Source organism: Cetorhinus maximus, chromosome 18 (assembly GCF_964194155.1).
Source record: "Cetorhinus maximus chromosome 18, sCetMax3.hap1.1, whole genome shotgun sequence".
Classification (NCBI taxonomy): Eukaryota; Metazoa; Chordata; class Chondrichthyes; order Lamniformes; family Cetorhinidae; genus Cetorhinus; species Cetorhinus maximus.
In genome coordinates, this window is record NC_135896.1 from 78,132,681 (window position 1) to 78,154,887 (window position 22,207).

The 22,207-nt window shown below is 41.4% G+C and overlaps 1 pseudogene; it reads left to right on the top strand.

The window, feature by feature from the left end:
* Nucleotides 1-230: 230 nt before the first annotated feature.
* LOC144693412 (EEF1A lysine methyltransferase 3 pseudogene) lies at nt 231-18,837 on the top strand (annotated as a pseudogene).
* Nucleotides 18,838-22,207: the final 3,370 nt, after the last annotated feature.

Here is a 22,207-nt window from a genome sequence, read left to right on the forward strand (position 1 = left end):
ATGTTAAGTTGACGCGAGTTCGCATATGTTTTGTTATGAGCCTTCTGCTACTCTGCGATTTAAAACAATTATGTGCTGCATTTTTACATCAAAGTTTTGTTTAACCGTCTTTCTTTGTTAGAGATAAAACTTGAAGTGGGCAGGTGGACGTGAAACTGATAGAAATCTGCATCCAGGACTGAAGGGAATCTGATTGGAGATCGGAGAAAGTCCGTTCGAAATCAGAGAGAATGACTAGCACCGAGGATAGCAATCCCTCCTTGGAATTGGAAGAGAAGCATTATGAATTTAGTGGACACCTTTTGAAGATCTCTACGTTTAAAGGAACGTATATTGGTGTTTCTGCTTTTGTCTGGGAACCTGTAAGTCTAGCAGCCAATGCATTGTTTGTATTTAAAAGCAGACTCCCTACCTATTTTGCAATGTATTTGCTGGATACATTGGCATGGGTGTACAGAATACTTACAGACCAATCAGAGCGACAGATTCATGTTCCACACAAGCTTCCTCCCATTTATCGTCATCCAACTCATCAACACATCCTCTAATATTTTCTCCCTCATGTGTTTATCTAGGTTCCCCTTAAACGCACCAATGCTGGTTCTGGTCTTGCCTGCAAGTGGAAACGTATTGAATTTTTGCACAATCTTAAAGCCCACTCTGACGTTACCGTTTACTCTTCTCTTTTCTAGAAAAAAAGATCTTCAGCCTAGTCATTTTTTCTGATATGTATGACCTCTCAATCTGATATCATTCCAGAAATTTTTTTTGGACCTTCTCCTTTCATAATATGGAAACCAGTTCGTGGTATCCGAACGAATGGTCTGCCCAAGGCCCCACAGTTCTATTCCTCCAGAATTGAGCACGAGTGCCGTGTTTGTTTTTTATGGCCTTGTTGAGCTGCGTCGGTAAATTTAATGATCTGTGCATCTGCACCCTGAGATTTGCCTGTTCTTCTACCCAATTTAAACGTTTATTTTAAAGAGCACTTGGCCTCCTTATTCATATTCTTATTATTCCTATCAAAATACATTCTCACGCACATCTATATTGAAGTTCGTTTGGAAATGATGCATCCATTACGTAATTGGGTGAATGTCTTCCTGTATTTTTTCGAAGTCCTCCTCTGTATAAAATACAACCATAATTTAATGTATCGCACAAATTAAAAATGTTCTGATTCCTGAATCCAAACAATTTGTGTAAATAGTGAACAATTACGTCTACTCACTGCATTACCGTTATCTAGATTAGATTTTACATCTTCAAGGAATTCAATAAGGCTGGTCAAATGTGACCTTCCTCTTTGGAATCCGTGCTGAATGCTCTATAATATTTTCAGTTTTCTGTAACGACTGATTGATGAAGGGTTGCGCTAGCACCGAGCCGATGTTAAGCTAAATAGTCTACAGTTTCCTGATTTGTTCTGGTTCCTCTTTTGCAAAGCAGTTACATTAGCTGAAAGCCAGTCTGCTGACACTATTCCTTTTCATGATGAATTCTCATACATGCAATTATATATCTTATCTCCTATGTCTTCTTTTAATATGTGGAGATGTAATCCATCCAGGCCGAAGCTTTGTATCTTTTTGCGTTTGATTAGTTTATGAATAACTGACCCTTTCTAAACAACAAACCAATTCACATTTATATAACAGCTTTAATGTAGAAAAATATCCCAAGGTGATTAACAACAGCATTATCAGTAAAAGAATGAGATCAAGTCACATAAGGAGATATCAGAGCTGTTGACCCAAACGTGTCAACAAGGTAGGTTTAAGGAGCATGGCAAAGGAGGAGAGAGAAGTAGAGTCAGAGAGACTGGGGATTGCATGGGCAAGGGGGTGGAAAATTCCAACTGTACCCCTAAGGCAGAAAAAAAACATGGTTACTAACGGTGGAACAACTCACATCATGGCTCTACCACTGCACATTCTGTACTCCGCGCCGTCTGCTAGTCTGCTCCTCACTGCAAGATGCAGAACTGGAGGAGCGCAGAAATCTCAAAGGTTTTCGTGTTGCCTGAGGTTATGGACATGGGTTATGGCGAAAACATGGAGAGATTTGAAAATAAGGGTTTGAACTTTAAAACTGAGACATGGTTAGACTAAGAACAACTGCGGGGCAGTGAGCAGAGTGATGGTGAATGGGATCCAGCGTAAGCCAAGATATGGGCAGCAAAGTTTCAGCACGTGCTTGTGTAGGGTGGGAGATGGAAAGCTGGCCAACAGAGGGTTTGAACAGTCAAGTATAAAGGTAATAAAAGCGTGGACAAGGGTCTCAGCAGCAGACAAGTTGAGGCAGGATCGGAATCGGATGATCTTATGGCCATAGAAGTAGGCAGTTTTTGTAAGGTGACAAATAATAGGTGGTGGTACAGGTCAAGATAGGTTGTGATAAGATGAAGCTGATTGTCATCAATGAATAGACAACCGAACAGTGTGTTTTTGGATGTTATCGCTGAAAGGCAATATTTAGATGAAAAATAGAAGGGGGACAAGTATTGATCCTTGGGAGCCTTTAGAGGTAATACTTGGACTGGGAAGAGATAGCTTTTCTGGTTACGATTTGATAGTTAAGGCTCAAATAAGACGAGGGCAGTCCCACTCAGCTAGATGCCAGCGGGAGGCTTTGGAGGAGATTTGTGTGGTCCATTGTGTGATAGCTTACTACGCCAAATTCACATAGAAGGTTATCTGGGAATTTAAGTGCCGTTTCAGGACTGTGACGGGAATGGCAAACTCGATTGGAATAATTGAAGTATTGAATTGTGGGACACTTGGAAATGGATCTGGGAGGCGACAATACCTTGAAGAGGAAAGGGAGGTTGGAGATGGGCTGATAGTTCGGACGGTGGTCAAGGGGGAGATTTTGGAGCGCAGTTGACTGCACATTTTCAGGGGAGAGGGATAATACCTGAAAAGGAACCTCGAGCGACATCAACTACCACTGGGGCCAGAAAGGAAATTTAGCTGATCAATAATTTGGCGGGAATTGAGTTTGGGGCGAGATTTCTTGCACGGCGGTGTTTTGCACCCCACCACCCGAAGGAGTGGAAGGGAATGTAACCTCGCCGATCACAACAGCCCCACAGCCAATTAACTCTGAGAGTTTTGCACGGTGGCGGGTGTCCCGTCTCAGAGAGTTTCCGGCCAATCTGATTGGCCGGCTGTGCCAGTGGCAGCAGTGGCCAAGATTGGCACGACGACCAGTCCCCAGATTCTAAATCCCGGCAGTCTCATGGCGGGTAGGGGAGATGAAGCCTGGGGTTTGGAGTGAGGGGCTAGGGGTCTTAATGGAGAGGCCGGAGGGTGGGGGAGGAATGGAGCGGCCGGGGAGTAGGGGGTGTGGGGAAGGGGGAAGCACCCACGGAAGGCAGACCTTGTGGGGTGTTCTTTGTAGAAAGGGGGCCCGTGAGGGAGCTGCCTCCCCCTTTCTGCCTGAGGCCCTAGCAGGGTGACCTGCCAGCCTTCCCCCCCTGAACTTCTCTCACTAGCCACAAAGTTGCCACATTAGGGCCTCAACTGCGGCGAGAGTGGGTGCACCTCCCCAGACCTCACCCATGCCACGGAGACAGGTTGGTGAGTGGGAAGGTCACCTGGGGAATTTTAGTGCCCCACCCCACCTACAAATCTACTCCAGGAAGGAGAATGTGTATTTCATGGACAAGGTGCGTTCGGAGTAGAGCATGGCAGCAGGTTAGATATAATCTGTAGAAAGGTGTGGGTTTATGGGTAGGGCCGCGGGGGAGACATTCGGGCAAGTTTGGCTGTTGGCGAAGGGGTGGGGGAGGGACAGAAGCAGTTCAATGGATGTTCTCGATATTTGTGACAAAATAGTCCACGAGTTCCTTTTAATTGTTATTGGAGGTGAGGTTTGAGGGACACAGGACGGGTGTTTAAGAAGAAAATCTTTGTGGTGAAGAGAAGCAAGCGATTATTTGTATTCCAGGATTATATTTGAATGGTGAGCAGTCTCAGCAATGGAGAACCACACTGGCAATGGATGGTTAAACCAGTTGTCAACCAATCATTCAAATTTATGTTTCTTGGTTTAAAGACTTTGGATTTTCACAGCTGAAGTTGAATTACACTGAGGATTGGCATTGACCACCTTCTCTTTCTGATTGTCTTGGATGTTTTATTTGAGCAGTGAGAAGGGAGTGTCGTGGTCAATGATGTTTGCATATGACATTGAGATATTTGGTGGGTTCGATCAGAACGGGATCAAAATCTGGAGAACCCGAGAAACGCACTGGAAGATAGGGGCATGAAGATCGGTAGACCGAAGATCCAATTTATCAAATGTCAGTTTGAGCCTAGGGAATTAGAGTGATGGTGTAAAGATTAATGGTGAAGATTTGGAGAAAGTGGGTAGTTTCAAGTACCTGGGGCCGGTGGTGGCTGAAGATGAAAGTGTAGAAACGCAAATTAAGGGACGGATTAGCTCTGGTTGGAGTAATTGGAAAAAGTGCAGCGGAGTGTTATTTAATAGAAAAGCATCGCTAAACTGAAAGGTAGAATCTATAAGGTAGCTGTGAGATAGGCCTTGTTATGTAGTGCAGAAACTTGGGTAACATCAAGGAGTGAGTAACAGTGACTTCATACAAATGGGATGCGGATGCTGATATGGAAGTGTGGATTAACGATAAAGGATAAAATCAGGAAGCAGCACATCAGGGGGTCAGTGAAGATTGTGGAAATATCGAAGAAAGTTGCCGAGAAGAGATTGAAATGGGTATGGTCATTTGTTGCGGGGAGAGAGGGAGGAAATGTGCGCCTTTCACGTGACATTCCTAATTGCATTTAGACCGATGAAGTATTTTAAAATAGTCAGTACTATGATTTAGGGAAACAATTGGTGCACTGCAATGAGATACATGACCAGGTAATGTTTTGTAATAACTTTAGATCAGGGTTAAATGTTGTGCTGAATAAAATAACTCTTTGGGATCTTTAACACTCACCCAAGACTGCAGACCGGGGAGCTCTTTCCTGGGTTTTCCCTAGAACCCCCAGTCCCATTCCCTGTTTCCAAAACCGGGCATGAGACAGTGGCCTGTATACAGAACTCTGTCAAGGCTGCTCTGAGCTGCCCAAAGGGCACTGAGTGGCCTTTTAAAAACAGATCCATCCACATCAACGATTCTTTAATCCTCTTCCTATATTGCCCTAGTTCTTTGTGGACCTTATAAATCGATTATCTTTAATTTGACTGTTTTTCTTTCAGGGTCTGGTTCTCTGTCGGTATTTTGAGAATGAGAACATTGATTTTACTGGGAAGAAGGTGCTTGAACTGGGGTCTGGCACCGGAATTGTCGGGATTTTAGCGGTACTGCTCGGTAAGTTGACCTACCCTGCCTTTTGAAATAAGAGATAAAAATAAAATTATTTGGTTTTAGTATTAATACACACCTTTGTATAAAGTGGAGAGCTGGCATTTTCTTGACAATTAGATCTTTGTTTGCATCTGCAATTAGCCGTGCGCCTTACCTTGAGACCTCCTCTGTTAAATAACCAATGCTCGCAGTGTGTCCTTCCACTTATTGTTTACAGTGCCAGGGCTACTATTCATTCCTCTTTCATGGAGGCCTGGCGTAAAAATGGACAGCAATGGGAAAATAAAATCCTAGTTTCTGGCTACAAAATATTCAGGAGGGTTAGGGAAGGAAATTTGAGGATACGGCAGTACTCATTGATGATTTCTACAGATGGATGATACACTGGCGGTTTTTAAGACTGAATATCTTTGGTTAGACTGAAGGACCAAAAACAGCTGTTAAATTGCTTAGTGCTTACAATTGACTAAGAAAGTGATAAGAAGATCAGCAAATCTGTAGATAATTTTCAGAAAAGTGTAACAACCATAGGACAGTAATCCCATGGGACTTCAATTACCCAAATATGGACTGGGAGAAACAAGAATAAGAGCAAGGAGAAGGAGGGAAGCCTAAAATGTGTAAAGGAAAACTTTCTTATCCGTATGATTCTAGCCCAATGAAGGAGAATGCAGTGCTGGATCTGGATCCGAGAGATGAAGGAGGGAGAGTGAAGTGTGTTTCAATTTGAGAACGCCTGGGTAATTAAAATAAGCCGATTCAAAACAATTATGGAAAAAGACAAGGAAAATGAAAAGTGGAAATACCCAACCGGAAGAGAACCCAATTTCAGTTACTTGAGAAGAAATGCAGTACATGTGGGATTTAAACTAAGATTTCCAAGGATAAGAGTAAAACAAGCAATGGCAGACTTTCAAGATGAAGATAGATCCAGTACAAACCAAATATCTTTGCAAAGGGAGGAAATATGGGGCATCAAAAGCTAGACATCCTCAGATAAAAGAGAAAGGAGGTTAAAATGAAACAGAAGAAAAAAAAAATCTGATACACATCAGGCACAGAATGCAATAGAAAATGAAACAGAATACAGAGAACATAGGGGAATGTGAAAAAAACTGATGCAAAATGGACAAAGGGAGAGCATGCAAAAAGGTTAGCAGGTAACAAAGGAGTGAAGACCAAACTCTTTCATAAGCACACAAAGTATAAGGATAGCTAAAGGAATGGTGGGACTGATTAGGAAGTTTTCTTGTGGAGGTAGAGAGAATGACTAAGGTACTAATTGAATGCTTCAGAAAATAGGATGATGTTATTACTGCAGTAGAAGAGAAGGGATATTTGGTAGGGATAAAATAGATAGAAAGGAGATGCTAGATATGTTGGCACCAACAATGTTCTCAAGTCACCCGTGCATATAGGATGCATCCTAGTTTGCTGAGGAAAGCAAGAGTGGAGGTGGCAGAAGTTCTGAGTACAATCCTTCAAATCTTCATAGATATGGCAGTGGTGCCAGAGGACTCAGGATTACAAATGTTTATGAAAGGGGAGAGGAATAAACCGTGCAGCTTCATGTCAGTGCTGAGAAATCTATGAAAAGCCATCGTCAATGACAAAGCTAATTCTTAGTTGGAGGAATGCAGGTTAATAAATGGCAGCCAATACGAATTGACTAAAAGAGAATCATACCTTATTGAGCTCTTTGATGAAGAAGCAAACCTTTAAAATTGGTAGGCTAAGGTGGATAAGAAAGCATGTGGAATAATTGACTTTGTAAATAGGGCACTGAACAGAAAAGCCAGGGAACTATCCTAAACCATTGGAATTCGCTGTTTGTGCCTTAACTGGAGTATTATTTTTAATTATGGGCACTTTAGGAAGGAAGTCATGGAAATAGTGTAGTGGTGTTTAACGAGTGATAGCAGCAGGAAAACACCTCCGTTATGTGGACGTGTTGGAGAAGCTGAGGTTGTTTTCCTCAGAGCAGAGAAGGCTAATGGGAGAATAAGGAGAGGCATTGAAAATTGAGGGGTTTTGCTAGAGTAAGTAGGGATAAATTGTTTCATCTTGCAATTGTATCAATAACTAGAGGTGGTAGGTTTAAAACAATAGTCACATGAATTAAATGGTAAATGGGGAATTATTTTTTCATATAACAGATCTTAACAACTCTATCTGAAGGATTGGTGGGAGCAGATTCCATAGGAATTTTCAAAATAGGTATTGAAGATGGTTAGTTGGCAGGGTTATGAGAAAAATATGAGTCCTGGGAAGAAATTCAATAGTTCTTTCATTAACCTGATGCTGGCACAATGGGTCGAATGATCTCCTTCTGTGATGTAAGAATCTGTGATTCTGTTTTTTGTCACTATAGCTAATATTCACAATTCTTCCTCCATAGTCACTGCTCATAGTCCATACCCTTATGTCAGTAGTAAATATGTTTACTCCAGTGGTTACAATTGCAGCATATACCTGTAGTCTCTATTCATCATTCATATCCCAATAGCTACTATTTATAGTGCATAGACCTACAGTTAATATTTATGGTAAGTACCACTGCGCCAAGTACTTTTCTAAGTACCAGTTAGTGATGCACATCCCTTTGGTTAATGGTCAGAGTGAGTACCCTTCTATTTACTATTGATAGGAACCATAGATACTAGTGATAAGATATATTTCTATGGTTATTGTTCAGTTAGCTCTTATGCGAAAATACATACGAACATACGAATTAGGAGCATGAGTAGGCCATTTGGCACCCTCAGCCTGCTTTAACATTCAATAAGATCATGGCTGATCTCTTTAAACTAACAGAGTGGGGGTTGGGGGAAAAGACAGATCTCGGGTGAAGGGAGATTTAGAAATCCAATGTGAATGGTTGAGGAGTCAGAACAGTATACTGATGTAGATAAAGACAAGCAGAATGGGACAGGAAGGACAGAGTTAAAAAAAACATCATTTAACAAAACATTCTACATCAGCGAATAAGACCATTTTAGGGAATAGAAGTAAAAAATAAATTAAAGGCTCTTTATCTGAATATAAAAATCACCTGGAATAAGATAGATGAACTAATGGCACAGATAGAGGTAAATGATTTAGATCTAATCGCCACTGCAGAAACATGGTTACAAGGTGATCAAGGTTGGGAAATAAATATTGCAAGTACACAATATTTTGGAAATACAGACAGAATGGCAAGGGAGGAGGAATAGACCTTATAGTAAAGGATGACATAAGAACATTAGGGATAAAGGATCTGGTTTCTGAAGATCATGAAGTAGAATCAGCATGGGTGGAAATTAGAAATAGTAGGAGTCAGAAAAGACTGGTGGGAGTAGTCAATAGGCCCCCTAATAGTATTTTATGGTTGGGCAGAGCATTAAACAATACATTATTGGAGCTTGTAACTTAAGGAAATGTAATAATTATAGGGGACTTTATTCTTCATATTTGGACAATCAGCTTAGCAAGAATGGTCTGGAAGATGAGTTTGTAGAATGACTTTGTGACAGCTTATTGGAGTAATACATAGTGGAACCAACTCAGGATAAAGCTATGCTCGAACCTAGTATTATCCAATGAAGCAGGGTTAATCAGCAATGTCATAGCAAAAGATCCACTGGGTAACAGTGATCATAATACCACTCAATTCCATGTTAAGTTTGAAAATGATATATATCCCAATTACAAACAAAAATCTTAAGATAAAGCAATGCCAATTACTTAGTATGAGTGGAGAACTGGCTAAGGTTAATTGGGTAAATAGGCTAGAAGTTATGGAGGTAAATGAACAGTGGGAAACATTCAAAGAAACAATTTAAAAAGTTCAACAAAAATGCATTCCATTGAAAAACAAACGCTCAGTGAGAAGGACCAATCTGTGGCTCACTCAGGAAGTTAAGGATAGTATTAGATTAAAAGAAGAGGCTTATAATGTTGCAAAAAACAGTAGCAATTCTGAGGATTGGGAATGTTTTAAAAACCAGCAAAGAGCCACTAAAAAATTGATACAGAAGGGAAAAATAGAATATGATGGTAAGTTAGCCAGAAATATAAAAGCACAGTGTAAGAGCTCTTTATAATTATATAAAAAAGGAAGAGATTAGCTAAAGTAAGCATTGGTCCCTTAGAAGCCAAGACCAGAGAAATTATGAGAAGTGAGGAAACGGTGGAGGTATTGAAGAAATATTTTGTTTCTGCCTTGACAGTAGAAGGCACAAGTTCCATAGAAACTGATAACCTAGGAGCTAAAAAGTGAGGAAATTAAGGAAAGCAATATCAGCAGAGTGTATTGGAGACACTTAAGGGACTAAATTCTAACAAATCCCTAGGAGGTCATGGCCCTAGGGTTTGCAAAGAAATCTGCAGAGATAATGGAAGTGCTAACTATGTTTTTCTAAAATTCCTTAGATTTGGGAATGGTCCCATTAGATTGCAATTTGGCAAATGTTACACTACTTTTCAAGAAAGTATGGAGAGAGAAAACAGTGAACTACAGGCCAGTTATCCTAACATCAGTTGTTTATAAAATGCTGGAATCTATTATTAAGGAAGTCTTAACAATGCACTTACAAAAGTATAATACAATTTGGAGAAGTCAAAATGGTTTTGCTAAAGGGATATCCTGTTTGACAAATTTATTAGTATTTTTTTTTGCGGATGGAAGTAATAGGATAGATGAAGGGGAATCAGTAGATGTAGTGTAACTGGACTTGCAAATGACATTTGATAAGCTGCCAGGCATAGGGTTAAAAGGCAAGATAAGGGCTCATGGAGTTGGGGGCAATATATTAGCATGGATAGGGGATTGGTTGATGGACAGAAAAGACAGTGAGCATAAACACAGCTTTTTCAAGTTGGGAGGCAGTGAACAGTGGAGTGCAGCAAGGATCAGTGTTGGGGCCTCAGCTATTTATAATATACGTTGCTCTCTGTCCCTTCATCTGTCATTAATATATTGAAGTTTGTTGATGATACCAAGCTAGGTGGAAAGGTGAGCATGGGGAGGACAAAGAGAGGCTGCAAAGAGATATAGACCTGTCAAGCAAGTGGAGAACAAGATGGCAGATTGAGTATAATATAGGGAAGTGTGAAGTTAGTCACTTTGGTCATGAGAATAAAATAACTTTTTAAAAAAAGATGAGAAACTTGTAAAGGTTGATGTTCAGTGAGACTTCATGGAACAAAGTTAGCATGCAAATGCAGCAAGCAATTAGGAAGGCAAATGACATGTTGGCATTTATTGCATGTGAATTTGAGTACAGGAATAAATAAGTCTTGGTACAGTAGAACAGGATTTTAGTAATACTGCATCTGGAGTAGTGTGCACAGTTTTGGTCTCCACGTTTAAGATAGGATATAATTGCACTGGAGGTGGTACAGCCAAGATCCTCTGAATTGGTCCCTAGGATGGGGGGATTGTCCTATTATGAGAGGCTGAGTAAGTTGGACTTATGGTCTCTGAAGTTTAGGAAGATGAGAGGCGATCTCATTGAAACCTATAATATTCTGAAGGTGCTTGATAGAGTAGTTAAGGAGTTAAGGAATCTTACTTAAGGAATTTAAAACATGGGGGCAGTCTCAGGATAATGGGCTGATCATTGAGGACTGAGATGAGGAGAAATTACTTCACCCAAACGGTGTGGATATATGGAATTCTCTACCCCAGAGGGCTGTGGATGTTCCATTGCTGAATACATCTAAGATTGGGATAGACAGATTTTTGGTCTCTCAGGGAATTAAGGGATATGTGGTGGGGAGGAAATAGAGCTGGACCCCAAGATCATATTCAATAGTGGAGTAGACTCGATGGGATGTGTCATCTACTCCTGCTCCTTTTTCTTGTGTTCTTGTTTTCTGCTATTCTGATTGTGGCCTCAACACCACATTCTACCTACACCCAATAACCTTAGAATATTTTTAAGGCAGGGGTAGATGGATTCTTGACCAGCAAGGGAGTCAAAGGTTATGACCTTGCCTTCACTGCTTTCCAGGAAGAGAGTTCCAAAGACTCACGACCCTCAGGAAAAAAAAATCTCTTTATGTCAGTCTTAAGTGGGAGACCCCTTATTTTTTTAAAACGTAGCCCCATAGTTCTAGTCTCTTCCACAGGAGGAAACGTCCTTTCAACATCCACCCTGCTTCGATAAGATCACCTCTCATTCCTCTAAACTCCAATGGATACAGGCCAAGTCTGTTCAACCTTTCCTCATAAAATAATCCCCCCACCTAAACATCCCCATCCCAGGTATCAGTTGAGTGAACCTTCTCTGAACAGATTCTAAATAACCCACTTAAATAAGGAGACCAAAACTGTAGCCAGGACTCCAGATTACTATTTACTATTCATGGTCTGAACCTCTATAGTAGAGAATGAACAGGGGTCCCCACTTCTGGGGGTGGAAGACAATACTAATGAATGAAAAATTGGCCACTGGCTCTGAATTCTGTGTTGGTTTTCACTGGCCAGTGTGTGTGTCACCTCCTCCCCATCATGTAAGTTCTGGGAACCATAAATCCCTCTCTTTACAGGGCTAACCACCATACTATTCACATTGTTTACCACTTGATAATATTTACTTCCCCAGTTCGCATTTAAGGTGCATACTGGTGTTACAAACATAGGTAATAGAAGAAGTAGGCCATTCAGCCCCTCAAGCCTGTGCCACCATTCAATAAGATCTGTTTGTGTTTTGAATTCCACATTCCCATCTAACCCCGATAACCTTTGATTCCTTTGCCTAACAAGAATCTATCTACTGCCGCCTTAAAAATATTCAATGACCCCACTTCCACAGAAGACAGTTCCAAAGAATTTCAGAAAAAAACTTTATCCTCATCTCTGTTCTAAAAGGAGACCCATAATTTTAAAACTGTGCCCCCTAGTTCTGGACTCACCCACAAGAGAAAACATCCTTTTCACATCCACCTTGTCAAGACCATTCTGGATCTTATATACTTCAATCAAGTCACACCTCACCCTTCTAAACTTCAGTGGAAACAAGCCCAGTCTGTCCAAACTTTCCTCATAAGACAACCCACTCATTCTAGGTATCAATCTAGTAAACGTCCTTTAAACCGCCACCAATGCATTTCCATTCTTCCTAAATGAGACCAATACTGAACATGATATTCAGGATGTGGTCTCACCAATGCCCTGTATTACTGAAGCATAGCAGCCTTACTTTTAATGTTCAATTCCTCTCACAATAAAGGATAGCATTCCATTAGCCTTCTTAATTATTTGCTGTACCTTTGTACAAACTTATTGTGACTCATGCAATAAGAACATAAGAAATAGGAGTGGGCCATTCAGCCCCTCAAGCCAGCCCTGCCATTCAATAAGATCATGGTTGATCTGCCCCAGGCCTCAACTCCTCTTTCATGCCAGCTCCTCATAACCCTCATCTCCCTGAAAGCATTTAAAGAGGAGGTAGATAATCTTTCAGTGGTCTAGCCTCCACAACTTTCTGAGGTAGGGAATTTCAGACATTCACTACCCTCAGAAGAAATTCCTTCACACCCCAGTTTTAAATGAGTGTCCCCTTATTCTGTAACTATGTCCCCTAGTTTGAGATTCCCCCAATAGTGGAAACATCTTCTCAACATCTACCCTGTCAAGCCTCCTCAGAATCTTATACATTTCAATAAGATTACCCCTCATTTTTCTAAACTCGAATGAATAAAGGCCTAACCTGTTTAGCCGTTCTTGATAAATCAACCCCTTCATCCCAAGAATCAGCCTAGTGAATCTCTTTTGAACTGTCTCCAATGCTAGTATATCCTCTTAAATACAGGGACCAAAACTGTACACAGTACTCCAGGTGCAGCCTCACCAACACCCTGTACAGTTGTAACACTTCCCTATTTTTAAACTCCAATCTCCTAGCCATACAGGTCAAAATTCCATTTGCCTTCTTAGTTACTTGCTGCACCTGCATGCTAACTGTGTTTCATGCACAAGAACACCCAGATCCCCATGTGTTGCACTTTTTTGGAGTCTCTCTCCATTTAAATAATAGTTTGCCATTGATTTTTCCTATCAAAGTGCATGACCTCACACTTCCTACATTAAACTCCACCCAGGACACTTAGATCTCTGTGCACCTTGGAATTCTGCAGTTTCTCTCCATTTAACTAATACTCTGCTTTTTCATTCTTCCTGCCAAAGTGAATAACTTCATATTTTCCCACATTATATTCCATCTGTCATATTTTTGCCCACTCACTCCACTTATCTATATCTGTGTGCAACCTACTTATGTCCTCTTCACAACATACTTTCCTACCTATCTTTGTGTTGGCTGCAGATTTAGCTAGCATGCCTTCGCACCTCTCATCTAAGTCATTGATGTAAACTGTAAAAAGTTGAGGTTCCAGCACAGACCCCTGTATATCCTGCCAATCAGAAAAAGACCAATTTATGCATACTCTGTTTGCCAGTCAGCCAATCTTCTTTCCACACTAATATGTTACCCATGTTATGATTTATTATGCTTACTACTGTAGTTAATGTTCACATTGCCTGCCTATTTATTTTTGTTGTGCTTCACATTCTACATACTGGTTATTTTGGTTACACCTCTTGTCTCTACCTATCTGTAGTTACAGTTATGTAGCTTACTCCAATAGTTGCTACTATTTCCCATAATTCCCTCTCTATAGTTGCCATTAGTTGGATTTACCCATGCAGTAACATGAGAACATAAGAAATATGAGCAAGCATAGACCATACTTCCTCTCAAGCCAGCTCTATAACCCATTCAACATGATTAAAGCTGATCATAACTCTACTTTCCTGCCCACTCCCTATATCCCTCGATTCCCTAAGAAACCAAAAATCTGTCTGTCTATCTCAGCATTAAATATTCAATGAGGGAGCATTCAAAACCCTTTGGGGTAGAAAATTCCAAAAATTCAACCATTTGAATGAAAAAATTTCTCCTCATCTCAATCCTAAATGATTGGCCCCTTAACCTGGGATGGTGCTCCCATTTTCTAGACTCCCCATCTAGGAGAAACAGCCACTCAGTGTCTATGCTTTTAAGCCCCCTCAGAACCTTGTATTTTTCAATGAGATCACTTCCCTTTCTACTAAACTCCAGAGAGTGTAGGCTGAATTTACTCCGCATTTCATTATAGGAGAAATCTGTTACTTTAGGCACCAATCTCATGAACATTCACTGCACCAACTCCAATGCAAGTATATCCTTCCTTAAATATGGAGGCCAAAAGTGCACACAAAGCTCCAGGTGTTGTCTCACAAAGCTCTGTACAATTGTAGCAATACTTCCTTATGCTTGTACTCTAATTCCCATTGCAATAACAGTCGGCATGCTGTTTTCCTTTGGAATTGTATGTGGCACTTGAATGCTAACTTTGAGTTCCTTGTATGAGTACATCTATGTGCTGTTGTACATCAACATTTATGGATTTCACACTTAAAAATTTTCTATCCTTCTTACCAAGATGAATAACCTCACATTTTATATTCCTTCAGCCATCTTGTTGCATTATTTATCCTGCCAATATCTCTTTGCATCCTGTGTCCTCCTCACAGCTTACATTCCCACCTAGCTTTGTATCATCAGTAGAGTTTGATACATTATTTTCAATTTCTTCATCCAATCATAAATATAGATTGCAAATAGCTTAAACTGTAGCACTGACCCTTGCAACACTCCATTAGTCACAACTAACTTGAAAATGCCCCATTTATGCCTACTCTATACTGTATTAATTAACAAATCCTCTATCCATGCTAATACATTACCCCCTACTCCATAGTGTCCTATCTTGTGTTATAATCTTTTGTTTGAATCTTTATTTGAAGTATTCTACGCTTACTAGTTCTCCATTTATCTACTTTACAAGATAGATCCTCAAAAACGAATACATTTGTCAAACACTTTCCCTTTTTGTAAAACCATGTTCACTTTGCCTGATTATATTACGATTTTCTAAGTGTATTGTTAAGACATCCTTAATAATAGTTTGCAGCATTTTCCCCATGACAAATGTCAGGCTAACTAGCTTGTTGTGCATGATGATTTGTATTGCATTGCACTTTATTATGCTTACACCTATTATTGCTGTTCACCTTCCTCACTGCTCCAGTTGCTACGGGTAGTGCAGGATCCTAAAATTTCTCCTCACAGTGCTTGCCGTTCCCTGTTAATGTCCCTCCAATTATAATTCATGGCAGTTAATCTTACAATTCTCATTTTACATAAGCACGTAATAGATTATGGCCTAATAGATTATGGCCTATAGTTAATATTTTCCTGCATAAGCTATAGTTTCTAATGTTATGATCCCTAGCTGAGGTTACCACTGGACAGGCCTGATCCCAGGATGGAAACCAGCTTGATAGATTCTAACTTTTATTTGTTTGTTTAGATACGTGGAGAGGGGTTACTGAACAGAGTCACCAGAGACAGCTAATGAACGTTTACAAAAGCATAAAACATTTATTAAGCAAGAAAAGATGAAGTATATTACAATACTCCTTCACCCACAACTATACCTTTACAGATAAATACAGATTTGTAAGGATAACGCAAGTTACAACAACTATCTTATGCTCTAATGTTCGAAGTACACAGTCCATATAAACCAATAGGCACCCTGTGGTCAGACACATCACGCTTATGCTCTGAAACCAAGTGACAGATGCCCCCTAAACCAGATGCTATGGATCTCTCCTCAACTCCCTGCCATCTACCTCACCAGAGGCTTGTCACACTGTGAGCCAACTGGTCTCACCGAACTCTGTCTTTCACACAAGGGTTTCCAATCTCCACTCTCCAAGAACTCACTTTGGAATCTTCTCCCAAACTGACACTCTGTCTCAGGTGCTTTCCACAAGGGTTGACCTCCAGGGTTTTGAACTGTCTGTCCGATGTTCCTCTGCCCTGGGTCACCATATGCATTCAAGCTTTCTTCCATGCACTCTCCTGACTCAGCTGTCAACAGTACAGCACTGCTTCACATGCCCACGGCAAAAGAGTTACAGACCTTCAGTTGTCTCTTTGGACCTTCTGGCCTCTTGCAAGCTGTTCTCACTTTAAATCCACTTTCTGTAGCTTTTGTCTCTCTGCCCCTCACTCTTAACAGGAAATTTTCCAGGTTCCTCCCCTTCCCTTTGACTAGAAGGTCTCCTTAGGACTTTTTCCTGCTCCACTCCCCTGGATTTTGAGGTCTTTTCTTTAGCGTGGGCCTGGCCATCTGTCCCCTTTGCTCCAGTCTCTCCTGGCAGCTACCTTCAAAACCAACTGAACTCAACAGCTTCCAAATTAAACTGCTGTTTCTAGTTTCTCCTTTGTTTGTCTATGGGACGGAACAGCCTCTCCGGGCTCCTGTTGCTAGGCGACAGCCCAGTTTCTCTATCGTTTGTTTAACTTAGCTGCAACAGTCCTAAATCTCTCATTAGAAATGCAGGCACCTTTTAAAGTGAAACTAAAACTCAATTTGACCTTTTCTTAACACAAATACAGAAATACAAATCAAACTTAAACATTAAAGCTAAAACTCATTCCTAACACCCACAAATACAGCTTACTTAAACTCTCTATTTCATAACACATTGTTGTGCCTACATCTATAATTCCTATCCAGAGTGCATGCACTTCTGGTTATTATTGTAGTGCATATTCCCATAATTAGTTTTCAGCATGGTTTCCCGTACAATTAATATTTTACAAGCTCACTGCTATAGTTATATCTAACCTTAATGCCTTGTGGTTGCATTGTAATGCATTTCCCTATAATTATTTCTCATCATTGTTCTTCTCTATTATTAGCATTGATAACACTATTCCATAATGCTATCCACAGTGCTTACCTTTATAATTACCATTCGTATTGATCATATAATGAATATTCATGTTGCCTACTCTTAATTATTATTACCCTCGTCGTTACAATTCATCATGTTGACCACCATAATTACTATTCCGAGTGTTTCCCTCTCCTCTATTTCCCTTGCATATTCTTATGACTTCTTTTTCGGCCGTACCCCATAACTAATATGCATAACTCATACTCATACCCCAATTCATAGTGTTTACCCATTGAGTTATACTCGGTACATTAAAGTGCAATAGCTGCTATTGTGAATTACTCATACGATCTTTCATTATGATTACGATCTTCCTACCACAATATTTTAAACAACGTGTCAGCCGTGGTCCTATTGGCAGCATTCTAATCCGAGTCCGCATGTTGTGGGTTCTAGTTTCACTCCAGGACAAAACTTAAGGCTAATGCTTCAGTGCAGTACTGAGGAAATTCGGATTTTGATGAAAGGCCCGGAACGTTGGCTTTGCTTCTGTCCGCAGATGTTGCCACCACTTGCAGAGTATTTCCAGCATTTTCTGTTTTTATTTCAGATTCCCGGCATCCGCAATATTTTGCTTTTCGATTAAGGAAAACTGACATGTTACCCAATTTCGGGCGTAGCCATTATCTTGCAATTGACACTGGTGGGGCGCTGTAGCAGACGTTACAGTGGTGGTGTCGGTGTCCTTACCAGTGGCGCTCTGAATCCTTCCTTGGCTGTTATACTCTTTAGGGTCAACGGGATTGAGTCGGCCTGGAATGGCAGGCTGCTGAACTCCAACATGATGATGCACTCTGTAAAAAGTGCTCACAGATCAGAATATTTTCACACGACCAGGCGATGGAGAAAAAGTGCGCGAAAGTAAGACCAACGTTTGATTGCTTAACATAGTGATGCCTACATGAAAAGGAAACCGGCCGTGCGTTAGACAAGAACCGATGCTTCTGTCAAATTTGTAACTGGAATGTGATTTTTGGAAAGATCCGATTTTACTTGCTCTTCCTCCGAAACTTACATTGCGGCTAACATGTGGAGCAGGTGAATGTGGGTATTCTCCGTTTGCGGAATCCTGGTCCGTACCCTGTGGACTGCTTCTGCCTGGCTCTTTGGTTCAAGGTCATTCGGCGCCCAATGGCTAAGAGAGTTACAGTTCGTTTAGATAGCACGACTTTTCTTGCTCTTGCACGAGAAAAAATTGCATCATACAGTTCGTGCTGCGGGGAAATCATGGGATAATTATGTTTTATTATTCTTTGTACCAGGTGGAGATGTCACCTTAACGGACAGAGCGTATGTTTTGAAGCAAATAGAATATAACGTAGTCGCAAACATACCAACGACCAGCAGACACCGTTCCAAAGTCCGGGCCCTTGCTTGGGGTAACGATCAGGGTAACTTTTCAAGCGACTTTGATTTCATTCTGGGTTCGGACCTCGTGTACAATCCACCGCAATTCCCGGGTCTTTTACAGACGCTGCTGCACCTCTGCAACGCCAAGACTACAGTTTACATGTCCTCTAACTTGAAGGCCAGAGAGGGGGCCGTCAATTTTCACGAGGAGCTCCTGCCAAAGCAGTTTAACAGCGAGCTCATTCATACAAGCGGAGGCAATAATATTTACAAAATGACGAAAAAAGCCCCACAGGATGAGCACTAGTTTCTGATGCAGAGGCGGCAAGACAGCGATCAGCAATTCACGAGGTTTATTAACTTTTTGAGAAGTTAATTTGAATAAAAATTTCGTGTTTTCCCTTCCTTAATTTCCAGGGCCTTTCCTTCGATCTGCCAAAATTTGGTAATTCATACTGACACAATAATATGCATGATTTATACGCCCTCTCTCACAGGAGATAACGAAATGATTCCTGCAGCATTTATGTGACAGACCATAAAGGGAGTGACTTTGAAGCGTTACCGTTTCTGGTGCCGAAAAGCCCTCACACTCACCTGTGGAAAGACGCATAGTTCACATATTAACGTTATTGAGTGGCAATAAAATATAAGATCCCAGGTTAGAAATTATTCTGCTCCATATCAGCTCTGAGCCCGCGATCGCCCTAGTTTAAAAAAAATCAGTCCTTCTAGTACTTTAAAAAGCAGATAACACTTTAAAATGATTGGGACAACCCCCTCGTTAAAAAGCACGCAGGGGAATTTCATTAACTTATTTCTTATTAGTATTGTAAAAGTATTTTTAACTCTCTAATATTTACCCACTTAACATATTGACGGAACCAGTAAGTCTCATACTGCTTCCACTGACCGATATGAACCTTATTTCAACTTCTTTTTAACTTTGCGAATGTAAGCTAACAGTCACCACCTCTTACCTTCAATGAGTCCACCCTACTTCTCCCTTTGGCCTTAACTGCAACTCTCGCGTTTCCTCCATTTCGAAATCTGATTGCAAGGTGATCATTTCACGGGTACCAGGCTCTCGGCTACACTTACCTCCCCTGTTCGGACGGAATTCCACATTGGCACCAAGCCCCGAACCCTCCCTCGGGTGCCGGTGCCCCGCAATAATATGAGCCGCCTCGGGGACATGCCCTCTGTGCCATTTGGCATGGCGCGGAGGGGTTTTCTGTATGGACTGCTGCTGCACACCTTCCATTTTCTCGCCCTCGTCCGCCGCCCGGACATGCCCTGGCGTGCCTTGTTGCCGTCCGGCGGCGGAGGCCCCCGATGGGAGGCCCTCTACGGAGGTGTCCTCCCGCTTTCTATCGGGGACCTGGGTTGGAGGGTGTTGCATGCAGCAGTCCCCTATAATCGTAGAATGTGTAAGTTCACGGACTCCCAAGACACCTGCTCTTTTTGTGGTCTTGTGGAGTCCGTGGACCATGCATACATAGGGTGTCTTAGGCTGCACTCCCTTTTTAGTTATTTAAAAAACCTTTTGTTGCTGTTTTGTTTGCACTTCAGTCCCACGCTCCTGATCTATGGACACCCGGTGCGGAAGGGGGTCGGGAAGGAGGAGGACCTCCTCGTGAACCTGCTCCTGGGCCTGGCCAAGTTGGCCATCAACAGGTCCAGGCAGCGGGCGATCGAGGGGGGGAGTCCCACCCGATTGTTTGTCCCTCTTCTGCGGCTACATTCGCGGCCGGGTGTCCCTGGAGAGGGAGCACGCGGTGTCTGCCGGCACCATCGAGGCCTTCCGTGCCCGGTGGGCACCGCGGGGACTGGGGTGTTTTGTTGAGCCCTTTAATCACATTTTGGTTTAATATTTGTAAGGTTCCTTTAAACTTTGTCCTTGGTTTTACAGCTGACCTGACTTAGGGGCTGTGCCTGATTTATCCCTTATTGTGTTAATTTAGTTTATTGTTTTAACTCTGAAAGAGATACACTTACCGGCCCTCATGATACTAATTCCATTTTTGTCGGCTGAAATAGGGGACGATTACTATTGATTTCACTGAATAACCCACAATCTGCACACTGCTGCTTTACTCGCTTGATTTTATGGGAATTTGAATGCCCTGAGTGAAGGTACAATTGAAAAGTCAATCCGGCGCCTGGAGTAAAGCTTCCCAAATTAATCGGCTAACGAATCGAAATCAGCATCATCTTTCGAATAGTTCAGTCAGCGTGCTCCTGCTGCCGTTCCCTGTCTGTACCACAGCTAAAACCTGGGGAAAGCTGTGGGAGGGCTTACCTCTACTAAAGCGAATTTTCAGGGATTTTTTTCCCCTAAATAACCTATATTAGGGCTTTATTTTGCGAACCTGCTCGTTTTTTTTCTTCATTGAACAAGTACCGTCAGTTCCAGTTTCCCAACTACTGGGACATTTTCTTTTCATTGAGAAGTAAATCACAGCTCAAGTAGACATCACGTGTTAGTAGTGCAAATGTTTGGACTGTCGGATATACATTTCAGTTGTGTTGTGCGTCAGATGTTGGAAAAATTGCACGTATGTTAATTGTACTGAAAGTAATAAAAAGTTGATGACGCTTGAATTTGTTCCCGTGCTTAAATGGACCCGGAAGTGCAGACTAAATAATGAGAGCTTTACCATAAACATATAACTCCACATTGAGCCACTCGGTAACAAAACATGCATACTAATAACTAGCAGATTTTACAAATTAAATCCTGATTTTGCAAAATGTAGATCTTTATTTGCATTTTCGTAATACAGAACCGCATCAGCTTGCAATTTCGTTAAAGTGAGACTCAATTTATTCATTGAGTTTAATGATTCTTAATAAAGGACCACCACTGGATTACCCTTGTTTGTACCTTTGTACCTTGATGGGGAAACATTGCTCAATTCTTCTAAAACATTCTCAGGGAGATAATGTATTCCTAGCAATGCAGTGTACTTAGAGAATTGGGGTTGAGAATAGAGATGGGTAAGCGGAGAATTAAAAGTGATAACTTATTTATGCGTCCTGAGCATTAAGCTTCACCTCACTGCCCGGGAATACATTTCATGTAACAAGTGTTCTTTGTAAAAGAATCCTGGTACCAGGTACCATGGCTGACTTTTGCCTGTTCACAAGGCTCTGAGCACCAGACCTTGTCAAATCATCGCCCTGTTTCCTGCAATCCATACCGATCTCCCATTCCCATTAATACCGTGTCCTACAACTAGAACACAGTGCCGGACATTTCCTAGTTCTTATAGGTTAGCTACTCAAAAACTCGTTGATCAGGAAAACACTCCCATCTCATTTTAATAGAGTCATAGAGTTATACAGCACAGAAACAGCCCTTCGGCCCATTGTGTACGTGCCGACCTATCTGTTCTCATCCCATTTTCCAGCTCTTGGCCCGTAGCACTGTATGCTATGTTGTTTCAATGTTCACCTAAATACTTCTTAAATGTTGTGAGGGTTCCTGCCTCTGCCACCCCCTCAGGCAGTGTGTTCCAGATTCCAACCACCCTCTGGGTGAAAAAATGTTTCCTCAAATCCCCTCTAGATCTCCTGCCCCTTACCTTAAATCAATGCCCCCTGGTTATTGACACCTCCGCTAAGGAGAAAAGTTTCTTCCTATCTATGCGCCTCATAATTTTGTACACCTCTAT